This window comes from Myotis lucifugus, unplaced genomic scaffold, assembly GCF_000147115.1.
Source record: "Myotis lucifugus unplaced genomic scaffold, Myoluc2.0 scaffold_292, whole genome shotgun sequence".
Classification (NCBI taxonomy): domain Eukaryota; kingdom Metazoa; phylum Chordata; class Mammalia; order Chiroptera; family Vespertilionidae; genus Myotis; species Myotis lucifugus.
The window spans coordinates 651,976-661,021 of record NW_005871340.1 but is presented as its reverse complement, the minus strand read 5'-3'; positions in this window follow the sequence as shown (position 1 = coordinate 661,021).

The window sequence follows — 9,046 nt, the reverse complement described above, 5'->3', positions numbered from 1 at the left end:
ATATCCTCATTTTAAAAGCAATGCCACTTTTTTGTGTATAGTGTTGCTGCTGGACATCGGTGCTATTATATGGCTAATCTAGCTCTATTGATGACTTTTATCCCAGGACACTGTGTTTCCATGCTCCCTCCGTTTCTCTGTGCACCTCTCGATTATTGGGTGTCACTGGACAATCCATCACTAATCCATTTCCCTAGAGACCAGTGGATGGCGCTGCCCTGACAGTCCTTGTCCCTGTCCAGCTCTCCAGTTCATTTTCCATCAGCCCACTTACCTCTGCCTGGTGTTGTAAGATAGCCGCATGGTATTTCCAGTTTCTGGGTGTTTCATAGCTTATCTGGCCAGCCATCTCTCCACTGACAGATCTTCCAGTTGTTTCCCATTGAAAACGGTTCCCACCCTCATGCACTGTTGGTGGGAATGCAGATTGGTGCAGCTACTAAGGAAAACAGTATGGAGGTTCCTCAAAAAACTAAAAATGGAACTGCCTTATGACCCAGCGATGCCACTTCTGGATATTTACCCAAAGAAACCCGAAACACTAATTCAAAAGAATATATGCACCCCTATGTCCATTGCAGCATTATTTACAACAGCCAAGGTATGGAAGCAACCCAACTGCCCATCAGTAGACAAATGGATAAAAAGAGCTGTCATATATATCAAATGGAACATTATTTGGCCATAAAAAGAGTGAAACCTTACCATTTGTGACAGCATGGATGGACCTAGAGGGTATTAAGCTCATTGAAATAAGTCAGTCAGAGAAAGACAAATACCATATGATTTCACTTATATGTAGAATCTAAAGAACAAAATAAACGAACGAACAAAATTGAAACAGACTCATAGACACAGAGACCCGACTGGTGATTGCCAGAGGGAAGGGAGATTGGGGATTGGGTAAAAGAGGGGAAGGGATTAAGAAGTACAAATTGGCAGTTACACAATAGTCATGGGGATGTAAAGTACAGCATAGGGAATAGAGTCAATAATATTGTAGTAACTATGTATGGCAGCAGGTGGTACTGGGAATATCCGGGAACACTTTTTAAAGTATATGATTGGCCCTAACTGGTTTGGCTCAGTGGATAAAGCATCGGCCTGCGGACTCAAGGGTCCCAGGTTCGATTCCGGTCAAGGACATGTACCTTGGTTGCGGGCACATCCCCAGTAAGGGGTGTGCAGGAGGCAGCTGATGGATATTTCTAACTCTCTATCCCTCTCCCTTCCTCTCTGTAAAAAATCAATAAAATATATTTTAAAAAAATAAAGTATATGATTGTCTAACCACTATTCTGTACACCGGAAACCAGTACAAAATAATATTGAATGTAAACTGTAATTGAAAAAAAAAAAAGGAAAAAGAGAACGAGTTCCCAGCCCCAGTTCCAGCCTGTGTGTGGAGACTTCCTCACACCAATGAACAAGTCTCAATACCAGGAGGGTGTCCGAAAACTCAACGCCATGTAGACGCACCACTACCACCTCCCAGAGACAGTCAGATTCCACAGGCACAGGGCTCAGTCCCTCAAGCCCACCCCCCATTTTACAAGCCAGTCGCAAGCCCGGCTTGTTGCCTGTGCTTCTGACTGGCTGGCCAGCTACAAATCAGAGTTTCGATGAATTTGCTAGAACAGAAGTCAGGAAAACCCATTTGCTCTAGATTACCGAGATTTATACAGGAACCCACAGCCAGATGGAGAGACCCGCAGGGCGAGGTGCAGCCTGCAGGAGCTCATCTTCCTGGAGCTTGGGGCCGGCTTGGTGGAAGCTTTCTGCTTCCCCAACATAGAAGTTCTGAAATCTGCTGTTGTTTTGGGGTTTATGGAAGCTTCATTACCTACTCATGATTAAGTCAATCATTGGCTATTGATTCAACCTCCAGCCCCGCTCCCCTCCCTGGAAATCAGGGGGTGGGACTGAACATTCCAATCCTCTAACCACTGGGCTGGCTCCTCTCAGCAAGGATCCCCACTCAAAAGTCACTTCATTAACATAGCAAAAGGCACCACTTGAAATTCCTGTTGCTCTCAGCACCTTGAAATTCCTAGGGGTTTGGGAGCCCTGAGCCTGGAACTGTGGATCTGATAAATCGCACTATCGAGCCAATCTCTCACCATTGGAAACCAGGACTAATCTGGTGCATTTGACCATTTGTGCCTGTGCAAGTATGTGTCTAGGCTTCTTTCCTAGAAACGGAATTGCTGAGGCCAACAGTCTGTGCGTGTGTCACTTGGATGGAAACTGTCGGAGTGCCCGGGTGTCCCTCTCCTCACTCAGGCTATCTGCTAGCACCGACGTTCTTTGAAGTTCCGAGAGGGTGGGTGACTTGGCTGGGACAGAACGACCCGTGGGCCAGTGAGTCTGGCTGAGCCGGGGCCAGCAATCTTTCCAAGTCACTTGGCTGGCTCCTGTGTGTTCCAAGCTTCGTGAAGTCTGGGACTTCTCTGTAAGCCTAGCTCCCCCCCACCCCCCCACCTCTCTTGGAATGTTTCTGGTAATAAAGCACCGCCCCACTGCCCACCGGTCCGGTGCAGGGTCAGCCTCGAGCGCTGTTCCCGCTGTTCCCGGGGACCAGGAGCTTGCCACAGGAAGGCCTCTGCAGCTCCCTCGACCCCTGCCCCGCCCCCACCTCCCCTGCAGCATCTGCATAAAAGGCTCTGTCACAGTGAGACATCCCTGGGAGCCCGAGTGGTGTTGCTTGGAGACAACTGGGCAACAGATCTAGGTTATTTAAAGGAGACAGGGTGGGAGGGAGAGGGGTGACAGCCTGTTTATTCAGCGATGGATGGTCTCCCTGCTGCAGGGTTTGGCAGACCCCCTCTCAACTCCCCCCTCCCTCCGCCTCATTATTCCCAAAGTCCAGGGCCTGGGATTCTGCAGTGAGACCCAGCGGAAGGCCACTTGGGGCTCCTTTCTGATAGCAGTGGGGGCAGGGGATTCTCTGCTGTTCTAAGGAGGCGCCGTGCAAGTGCTGGCTAGGGGTGGGAGGGGCGAGAGGAGGGGAAGGCGAGGGACAAAGCCTCAGAGGGCTCTTCCCATGACGACAGTAGCCACAACCACTATTATGTATTGAGCTAACTGTCCAACAGCTATTGGTTAAGGGTTCACTTAATCTCAAAAGTCTGTCAAGGTAGGTATGACTATCCCCACTTTATAGACGTGGAAACAGGCTCAGAGACTTGCCTGGGGTCACACAGATAGAAGTGGCAGAACTGAATTAAAACTCACGTCTGTCTGGTGCCAAAGCTGGAACGTGTCACTGTGATTGCTAGAGTCGGCGGGTCCCCCACAGGACATCCACTTGCACCCTGAGCCCACCTGGAAGGTCAGGCTGAGTGCCCACCCCCCCAACTCCCCTAGTACCCTGTCCTCACTTCCTGCCTCCCCCTCCCCCAGGGAAACACATCACTCTAAAACAGTTTGCTTATCTGCCTCTCCCACAGGACTGTGAGCACCTAGGGCAGGTGGGTTCTTGCTCATCTTGGCCCTGAGCCCAGGGTCAGGCACATAGTAGGTGCTTAAAGAATGTCCCTTGGAGCTCGGACACTTAAACAGCTCTCCCTGAAACAGGGGTACTCACTCTCTCCCTGACAGCCCTGTGGGACCGGAAGACAGTGTCCTGCCCTGGAGACTTCTGGGCTCCAGCTGGACAGACCCAGACGTCTCAGCCTTTCCCTAGGGCTGGGCTTCAGAGCTCTAGCCTCTTGCTGTCTGGCCGGAATTCAGCACCCATGTTCCTGGGCAGGCATGGTGTCATTAATGGGGGATGGGGGTGGGGGGGTTCACCATGGCCTGGCTGGGGTGCTGAAGGCTGCTGGGTGTGGAGGCATCTGTCCCTGGGTGGTCTAGGACACCCCACTAGAAGGAGGACAACCCTTCAGTGCCCTGGCTTTTAAAGAAAGGACAGCTCAAACTGGGCTGGGCGAATTGTGGGGTGGAGTGGGAGTAGGGAGCTGGGGCCAGACTGGGAGGGACAAGCCAGGAGAATGGGCACGGGGACAAGTCATACATGCGTGGGTCCTGGGTTCGTGCTGTCGGCAGCGTTGTCCCCTCACCCTCTTCTGAGCCCCAATGCAATCTTATGCGTTGTGGGACTTATCTCGGCCTATCTTCAATCGTACTTATTTATCTAATAACGATGACAATAAAGGGCGGTGCTGCGTTTTGAACTCATTGCCCCATGTAAGCCCCATAGCCACATGCTCCGGTAAATGTCACTGTTGCCCTTTTATAGATGGGGTAGCTGCAGCTCAGTGGCCTCCATCATTTCTAAAGTAGCCCCACCATTACACTATTCCAGATCATCCTGTTGTATTATCTTCTTCATAGCATGAATCACGCAGAAATTATCTTTTTGTTTACCTGTTTATTATATCCCTCACCCACACCCAGTTAAATGTCAGCTCTATGAAAGCCGGACCTCATCTGCCTGCTCACCACTCAGGGCCTAGAACAAGGCTTGAAATATGGAAGGGGCTCTGTTAATGTTTGTTGACTGACAGATGAATGAATGAATTCCTTCCCCCTTTAAAAAAATATTTTTTATTTTTATTGATTCCAGAGAGGAAGGGATTTATTGATTCCAGAGAGGAAGGGAGAGGGAGAGAGAGGTAGACACACCAATGATGAGAGAGAATCATTGACTGTTGTGCCTGTGAGCTCACACTGGGGATCGAGTCTGAAACCCAGGTATGTGTCCCGACCGGCAATTGAACTGTGACCTCCTGGTTCATAGGTCGATGTTCAACCACTGAGCCATGCCAGCCAGGCCCTTCTCCCTTTTCTCTCTTCTTCTGATGGAGCACTCTCCCTTTAGAACTTGAAGGATGTTCTGGACACAGAATCACCCTCCTCCCTCATCTCCTGGGCACTGTTGAGTCAGGGACAGAGTGGTGCTGGGGATGGGAGGGCGGTCCCCCTGCTCTCGGGCACCTCATCATTCGTGGAGCATTTTCAAACTGCAGGTCACAGGTGAAATCAGTTTTGTGCAACGCAATCAGCAAGAACAAAAAGAAATAGGATAGGACAGAATCAGGACGCATCACACACAGTAAGGCTAAGCATGCGTGTGTGTGTGTGTGTGTGTGTGTGTGTGTGTGTGAAACCCACACACATTTTTTTCTCTGTGGACCTGGTGGTCCAATGTAAAATGTATTGTTTACTTTGAACGTGTGACTTTGGGAGGTGGCAGATGTCACCCTTGGGCCTGAGGGCACAACCGATGATAAAAGGAATAATCTTGCTTTTAATTATAATGCCAATTACTGAACAGACACTCTGTGCCCGGCAGGGGTGCTCAGGTCCAAGACCCCTGCTCAGAGGTAATGGGGGAAGGAGTCCAAGCGCAGACAGACCCTGTGAGCCAGGAAAACTACCCGGAGGAGGTGGAACCTGAACTCAGCCTCAAAGAACCCCTCTGCCCTGGCGGGTTCAGGGCTGGGTCGGAGTGTGAGTTCAGGTGGCAACAACAGTAACAATAACAAGAGCTGTTGTGCCAGTGAGCTCTGGCTGAGTGCCAGGGCCCCTTTAATCCCCCAGACATTCCCAGGAGGCAGGATCTGCTCGTCACATAATTTTACAAATGAAAATAATGAGACTTGGAGAAATGTAATGTTTTGGGGGAAGGGGGCCACATAGTGGTTAAGTTGCTGAGGCGAGATCACGGGCAGCCCTGCCCTCCTCCAAGCCCGTGTCTTTAAGCAGGTGGACTGCACACAGAAGGGGCCTGAATAAACGAGGGGTGCTGGGTCCTGGGGACTGGGCAGCGGGCCTGGAAGGACAGCCACAGCAGGGCAGGTGGAGGTGGCTCTCTGTGGGGACTTGGGCAGCGGGCTTGCACACCTGAGGCTCAGAGATCATCTGCCTCAGGGGAAGCCTGCAGGCTCCAAGACACCCACCTGGAGGGCCTATGTGGGCCCCAGTTCTTGGCAATACCGTGGCTGTGGGCAGCAAGGCCAGTTGGCTCCCTGCCCTGACACTGGCCATTCCTCGGACCCAGTGTCCTCAGCTGGGGCGGGCTTGGTGGGGAACAAGGAGCGGAAGAGAGCAGTAGGGTCTGTTTCTCGTCTTTTGTCAAGTGTCATCTTTGCTGGTTTGAACCCAGCTCCTCTGCCTTCCAGCGAGTCATTTGTGCCTGTCAGGAAATACTTCTTGGCTTGAGCATTGCCACGAGGGAACTGGGGGTTCCCTACAGCTTATTTTTCTGTGCAGGGACCCAACTTGGGAGCTCTCCCCCAGGAGCACCAGCACCTTGCTTGCTGGGGCAGAGGGGGCTGTGGACGGCCACAGCAGTTCTCCTGGAAGCATGAGTGATGGGGTTATTCACTCTTCCTTGCAGCAGCAGCCTGGCTTTGGACTGTAGTAGGTTGGTTTGTGTGTGTGAGGCACATCATCACATATACACACATGCTCATTTGTACGTCCACTTTCACACCTATTGGACACTTGCACAAACATGCACTCCCTTATTCACATCTTTGCAAACGTGAGTTCACACATGAGCACCGCAAGCACATATGTGTGCACACATAAGCACGCTTTTGTACACAGGACCCTGGCATTCATTGGACAATAAGGTGGTCTCTTGGGTGCTGGTGCATGTGGGGTGTGGGGTGGTGGTTAAGCTGGTAGGGTGCTGGCTCAGTGGATGGAGGTCCTGTTCTGGGACCATGGCTCCTCTCTCAGGGACTTTGGGCTTCTGCTCTGAGCGTCCGGGCCTCAGGGAGCTTCTGTGACAGTTTGGGCAGAGAGAATTGGCCTAGCTGTTCTTCCCTCCGCCCTGGGCTGGGGAGAGGGCCTTCTCTTGGGTATACCTAGGGCTTCTCTGTGTCCCTCTTTCTCCTCTCCCTCAATATGTAGCTCCCTCCCCCTCCCAGGCCATGGTGGGGCAAATCTGGTCCTGACGGCTTTCTTGTTGTTGGGGGCACCCCCAACTCCATGGGCAGCAGGCAGCCAGAGACACAGGACTTGGCAGAGCCTCAGGACTGGGGGTGAGCTGATGAGGCTGGACACTGTGGTCTGGATGCAGTCTGTGGTTTGTCTCTGAGACACCTCTAAGACCCCAGGCCTCTACTTTTCCCTTCCCTTCCCTCCTTCCCTCCCTCTCTCCCTCCCTTCCTTCCTTCCTTAATCCTCCCTCCTCCGCCTCCACCTCCCTCCTCCTCCTCCTCTTCCTCCTCCTGATTCAGAAGAAGAGTTTTACTAAAAACTAGGTGGAGGGAAAGGAGAGAGGGAGGGAGCTTGATACATCACGGAGCACACACTAATGGAGAGTATGGCTCATGAGCTGCTGCTGAGGTGCGGCTTATTACACAGAGTTCTTCACACAGGCACAGAGCTGATTGCTTTCCAGGTTCCACCGTGGCCCAGCCCTCTACTTCTGGGGCCTACCAGCTGAGCCCGAAGGTTGTCTGTTGGAGCCAGAAGGGCTGTGATTGTTGGCTCTCCTGGGGACATCTCTGCCCTGGGCTTTTCTGCCTGATTCAACAAGAACACCTGCTATTGCATGGTGGATACAAACGAGTGAATGATGACGTGCTAGGCACTGTTATGGGGACCAGAGATGGAGTTTTGTCCTCCAGGAGCTCAATCTAGAGAGACAGCCAGCCATGTACTCCAGCATCTGCTAGACAGTGGGCTGGGGGGAGCTGTGAGTGTGTGTATGTATATGTGTGTATGTATATGAGTGCATGTGCACGCATGTATGTGTGCATGCACATGCTAGCACGTATGTGCAGCCCTATCTCAGTCCTGGCTGAGGGCAGCCTCCTCATGATGGCGGGTCATCAGCTGGGGAGTCGGATGGCAGGAGGGGTGGGTTATGGGGTCGTGGCCTGAGGAAGAAGGGAGGGAACCGTGTCCAAGGATGGAGCCTACGATGTGACACACAGCAGGCCAGGGCATCACCCCCAGCTTCCTGGCTCATCACCCCCAGCTTCCTGGCTCGTCAACCTCTCTTTGAGGGAGGACAGGCCATCTTTTGATTAGGAACTTGGAGATCAAAGAGCTTATGTCACTTTTTCCAGACCACACGGCCGGTAAACCATGAGCCAGTTTGAGCCTAGATCTGAAGGTCAGATCTGCTTCCCAAGAGCGCTCCTGGGCGTTCTCTGCTCTCCTCCTCCTGGCACACCTTAGGTAGGGAAGGAGGCCTGGAGCCCAGGGCAAGTCTTCCCGGGCAGTGTCCTCATCCACTATAACAGGGGTAGTAAAAGCACTTAACCCATAAAATCATCTGGGTGAAGCATGTGAGACCGAGGTGCTGGGGACCGGTAGGCACCTCAAATGACAGCCGCTTCTCTCGTCTATTTATTCTCAGGGCTCAGGGGGACTGCGGGGCCTGAGGGCCCCTCTTCCAGCCCGGCGCTTTCTGGCCTGACTTTGGACAGTGAGGCCCGAGCTGCCTTCATTATGGGGAACCTGGGCTTCATCCGCCCCTGCTCTAGTCCAGACTGGGAGCGAGGCAGGTAGTGACAGGTGAGGAATAAGGATTTCCCGAGCACCGAGCGGAAAGAGGAAGTGACTCACCAACCACAACAAAGCCCGACTCCGGAGAGGAAGCCGCGGTGGAGAGTGAACGCACGTGGATGCTCACGGGAGCGCGTGCGAGGGGAGGGCGAGCGTGGCTGCTGGGCCCGGGTGGGCCTGGCGCGCAGTGACAACCCCGCTCCCCTGGGGGCGGGGATTGCGCGTGCCACCCACGGGAGCCCAGGGGTGGGGACAGGGGGACCCCCTTCCCTTCCAAGTTTCTTGCCAGATCTCCCCTTTTCGCCTCCGGGGGCTGAGGGGCGCGTTTCACTGGGTGTCCTGGGCTAGGAGGGCTCGCCCCTAGATGCACGGAGTGGCTGAGGCCCAGAGAAGGCAACCGCCTAGATCGGGCTGCACAGCGCAGGAAGCCCTCCTGGCTTTACAGGGCTGAGAGGGGCGAGGGAAGCCAGGCCGGGGGGCTGTGCCCGGGAGGAGGTGTGGCGCCCACCGCACTGGCCTCTTTCTCCAGCCCGGAGGCGGGAGGTCGGGTTTGGGTAACTTCCAGAACGAACCA